The 5,465-nt window shown below is 41.1% G+C and overlaps 1 non-coding gene across 1 annotated transcript; it reads right to left on the bottom strand.

Annotated features, from left to right (window-relative positions):
• Positions 1–272: 272 nt before the first annotated feature.
• On the bottom strand, positions 273–379 carry LOC141626102 (small nucleolar RNA R71). The gene has a single exon (XR_012535827.1). It is a non-coding gene; the product is annotated as a small nucleolar RNA R71 (small nucleolar RNA).
• Between the last annotated feature and the right edge of the window lie 5,086 nt (positions 380–5,465).

Raw genomic sequence — 5,465 nt, forward strand, 5'->3', positions numbered from 1 at the left:
CCTTTATCCAATTAGTCGAAAGGAGCCAATTTGGGGGGATGCCTAGTGAAGACCCTCATTCTCATATGGAAACCTTTTGCGACTATTGTGATGCAATCTCTCAAACCGGTGTGACTCAAGACCAAATTCGATGGGTCTTATTTCCTTTTTCTCTAATCGGCACCGCGAAACAATGGTTGAAGGGCTTTGACAAGGCCACTCTCGGAATAGATTCTTGGAAGAAGTTGGCTCTAGCTTTCTATAAAAAATTCTACCCACCGGAAAAGACTAACATGCTAAGAGCTCAAATTACGGGTTTTAAGCAAAGGGATGAAGAATCTTTGTATGAAGCTTGGGAGCGGTTTAAGGGAATTTGTCGCTCATGTCCTCACCATGGACTTAGCGAATGGTTCTTGGTACAACAATTTTGGAACGGTTTATATGAGGATTCAAGGAACATTCTCAACATGGGATCAAATGGAATGTTCACCGAAGTTGATGACAATTAAACATGGAACAAGATTGAGGAAATGGCGGTCCATAACTCACAATATAGTAGACCTCGCAAGGCTACTAGAGGAGGAAAGCATGAAGTGGACTCCGTTACTCAATTGGGTGCTCAACTTAGTGCTCATATTGACATAATCAATTTGAAGTTTGAAAAAGCTATGGCTAGACTTGAAGAATTCTCAAAATCACCAAAGCATCATGTTAATGCCATGACGGCATCTTCATCAATCCCAAGTGGTATATGTGAGAATTGTGGAACTTTGGGACATGACCAAAGTGAATGTAGGGGAACAAATGAACAAGTGAATGCTTTCCAAGCATACAAGAGTGGTACCCCTTATTCCAACTATTACAATGAAAACACCAAATTCCATCCAAATCTCTCATACAAAAGCCAAAATGTTCAAAACCCTCAAACAACATACACTCCACCACCCATGAGAAACCAAAATCAAAGACCCTTTTACCATCAAAACCAAGGTTACCAAAATCAAAATCCATACAATCACCAAAATGACCAAGGTTTTGATGTCCAAAAAGCGGTCCTCCAAATGCAAAAGAATCAACAAGAATTTTTCACTCAAATGCAAAAAGATAGTCAAGCAAAGGAAACCACCATCAACAACATCCTAGCTCACACCAAGATGTTGGAAACACAATTGACTCAACTAGCATCTTCAAGCTCACAAAGAAAAAAGGGGCAATTACCACCTCAAAGTAATCCCCCGAGACATGAAACGGTTAGTGCCATTCACTTGAGAAGTGGTACAAGGTATGAAGCACCAAGGAAGCAAGTTGAGGATGAAGTTGTGGAAGCTAGTGATAAGGAAGAAATTGTGCAAAACTCCAAAGATGGAGAATCATCAAAAGAAGAAAGTTCAAAGAAAAATGAAGACAAGGTCAAGGAGAAGGAGCCCATTGTGATTAGACTTCCTTTTCCAAGTCGTCAAGCCAAGCCCAAATTTGATGATCAACATGGAAAGTTCATGGAAATTGTGAAGAATTTGGAAGGCTCAATTCCTTTCACGGAATTAATAAATCACGTGCCGGCCTATGCGAAATACATGAAAGATATCCTCACAAAGAAGAAGTCGATCCGGAAACTTGAGACTATCGCCTTCACTAAGGTGAGTAGTGCAATACTTCAAGGGAGTTCACCTCCAAAACTAAAGGATCCGGGAAGCTTCTCAATACCGTGTACCATTGGCGACACAACGATCAACAAAGCCTTATGTGATCTAGGGGCTAGTGTGAGTGTCATGCCGTACTCGGTGAGTAAAAGGTTGGGGATGGGAGAGCTTAAATGCACCAACATCACACTCCAAATGGCCGATAGATCGATGAAGACACCATTAGGGATATGGGAAGATGTCCCCGTACGAATTGGGAAGTTTTTCATCCCGGTGGACTTTGTCATTGTTGATATGGAGGAAGATTCCAACATTCCAATCATTCTAGGAAGACCTTTCCTACACACCGCGGGTGCAGTGATTGATGTGAAACATGGTGAGCTCAGTCTAGAAGTGGGAGATGAAAGCATAACCTTTAATCTTGACAAGACTATGAGAGCTCCTCGTTTGCATGAACCGTGTTTCATGATTGATCATTATAGCCGAAAGGATGAGAGGAAGAAATCGGAACTCCAATGGAAGAAGAAAATTGAAGATGCTCCATTCAAAGAGCAAGTGAATTATGACAAGGAGAGCTTGCAAAGCTCATCAAAATCAATCAAAGAAGAAGAGAATGGCCTCATTGGCCAAGAGAAGAAATTGGGAGAGTTGTCTCCATCAAATCAAGAGATTTTCAATGATCAACTTAATGAAGTTTGTGGTCTTTGGGACGACGAATTTGAAGGGATTTTTAATCCCTACATTGGTAATGCCATCGATCAAGACCGACAACAAGGGCCAAGGTCTATTGAAGACCTCTATAACAATAATGAACAAGCTTTTGATTACTTTTTCAAGGTGTTGAGCAACATCAACAACACCTTGAACATGCCCCCTTGACATCTCATCAAGAATGAGAGTTTGGTGGAGTCCTCCCTAAACCACCATTTGTAAATATTTCTAACTCCCTAACTCGCATTTCAATTCTTGTATTACATTTTTGTCATCTTTGGATTTTTATTTACTTTAATCAAGATAATTGTCATGTTTGAGAGAGAAGTGAGGGAGGGACTAATAATTTCAATTGATGTGTAGTGCTCTAGCTTAGTGTGGGGATGGCAATTGCCTAGGCTATCCATGCCTTAGTAGTGCCCCCACAATGAAGAACACAAGATTTGAAGAAGAATAGAAGAATGATAAGGGATATGCATTGTACACGGATGGAACTAAATCCAGGTAAAAAGGGGTCGAATCCGAGCAGATTCAAGAGAATCCGCCCGTCTTCATGCAATCCGAGCATACTGGGTTGAAGACGCACGTACCTATAAGCTGAAATTTTGAAAGATTTTTGACTGTAAGAGAATCCGGGCGTCTTGGAATGAAATCCGCCCGTCTCTGAAAATCCGTTCGTCTTGGAAAGAACACGCCCGTCTTCTCTGCTGAGGAAAACAAGAAAAATTCCTGGACTGAAATCCGTCCGTCTTCTGAAGAATCCGCCCGTCCCGTGTCATCAAATCCGAGCTTCTTCTCTTAAAGACGCCCGTCTTTAGGCGAGTTTTATCAAACCCAGAAAGTGAAGAATCCGCCCGTATTGGGCAGAAACCGCACGGATTGCCCCTGCAGTTCGAATTTTTCGGTCTTTATAAAACCCCTCCCACCTTCATTCATTCATTCATTGATTCATAACACTACTTCAAAACATCAAAACCCTCATCCTCTCCATCACAAAAACAAAATTCCTCAACTACATTCACCAAAATCAAATCAAATCATCTTTCTAACAACAAATCAATCACTCCTTTTTCAATAAAAATCAAAACCAAGCACAAAATCTTCAACCTTTGAGTCGATTTTTGAATTCATAAAGGCAAAGCCTTTCACCTTTAAATCGATTTGGGTACACTACAAATTGAAGATTTTTCATTCTTTTCTTGGTTAATTCATCAAATGGCAAGGACTAAGGGAGCAACAAAGGCACCAAAGGCTAAGACACTTTCACAAAGGCAAAAGGCTCTTCAAGCAAAGAAAGCATTGGCTATGGTGGTAGCAACCCCAAACTAGGAAGTGCAACAACAACAACAACCTTCTATGGGAGCAACAACATCTTCTACTCCGGAAATCGATCAACTTTTGCATTATCCGGAGGTAACTTTTATTTCCAAAACCCATAGAGATACTTTTGCCAAGTTTGCTAGGAAATCACTTCAATCCACCAAATTTATTTGTGAAGACACCTTGGATAAGTTGGGTGTCCTTGAACAAACTAGAGCCTTTTTCAAAGCCATGGGGTTAGAGAAATTGTTTGAATCAAAAGAATTGACATACCCCTCCCTTACCTTGGAGTTTTTGAGTTCTTTGAAAGTCACCAAAGTTGAGACTAGGGAGAATCTAGAGTTTCGTCTAGCTAATGTTAGTAGACGCATTTCCTTTAGGGAATTGGGTGAAATCTTGGGTCTTAGTGATGAACCGAGTTATTTTAAGAATTATGGAAAGTATGACCCCGACCCTCTTTGGGAGGCAATTTCCGGGAGGAAATTTGAGGACTTTCATGCGAGTCGTGCTCTTTTAGTCCACCATCCGGGAATAAGGGTATGGCACAAGGTCATAGGAAACACCATTATTGCAAGGAAAGATACCAACCATTTCACCAAACTTGATTTTATTCTTCATGAATCGGCTTTGAACATTGGAAGAGTACACACCAAGCCTTTCAACTCTTTGAGGCTTTTGGTAGATAGATGGCTCAACATTGATTGTGGGAAGAAGGGCACTACCGTTATTGTCAATGGCGGCCTAGTCACTATCCTAGCTAAGTACTTTGATCCTAACTTCAACAAGGATAACAAGTATAAAGCAAAGGAGGGTGGTCATCTTGTTGATTTTCATACTATGATACACAAGTACAAGTGGGTTGCCCATAACCCTCTTGACACCGACTATGGATGGCTCACTAGTGAAGCTAGATCGTTCACCTTACCTTCAAAGATTTGTCGACTAAGCGTCTACCGGACCAATTATCTACTTCCCCTTTCTAAAGAGGCCGAGTATATTATCCAACAACAAAAGGGTGAACTTGAAATGCCCTCCTCTTCCATTGTCATACCAACTTACCCTTTTGAGTATCAAGAGTTCAAGCCGGAAGGAGTTGAAGCTAGAAATGATTATTTGACTCTTCTCATGCAAGCAATGCACAAGCAAGCCTTTGAGGATCGGAAAAATGCTTACTTGGCTCAATATCCACCCCTCCTACACTTAGCTAGGCAAGGACTACTTGATCCATCATGTCCTTTGCCTAGTTGGGCGGATAGAGAAGTCCTATTTCCGGGTGCATCTAGGGTCGTTTCGGGTGACAATGAGGTTGTTGGTAATGAAGAAGTTGATGATAACATTGATGAGGAAGCAAGTGAAGAAGGAGAAAAGGATGGTGAGCAAGATGATGAGCAAGGTGAAGAAGCAAATGAAGAGGGAAGTGGCAATGAGACCACTTCTAATGAGGAAAGTGATGATGGTGATGATATGATGGAAGATTAGCAAGCCTTGGAGGCTCCTACCCTCTCATGGTTTGTCTATTTCTCTCTTTGTTTTAATTATTTTCTTGATCATTGTTGGAGTAGTCCTAGCACCATAGAGGACTCACACCTCGGTACCATTGAGGTGTTCTCATTTTATTGTTCCCATTTTCAAAATCCAAAATGACAAATTCGTTTCATGCATTGCATAGTGTGTGCATGAACTACACCCATCCTTGGACATTAGCAATAGTGTCTAACTCGGTTTGGGGAAGTTAATGCATACACAACGGGAGGTAATCTAAATTATCCTCTCCGTCATAACAAAAACCATGCATCATGTAGTGTAGCTTAGTGT

The sequence above is a fragment of the Silene latifolia genome, chromosome X, assembly GCF_048544455.1.
Source record: "Silene latifolia isolate original U9 population chromosome X, ASM4854445v1, whole genome shotgun sequence".
Lineage (NCBI taxonomy): Eukaryota > Viridiplantae > Streptophyta > Magnoliopsida > Caryophyllales > Caryophyllaceae > Silene > Silene latifolia.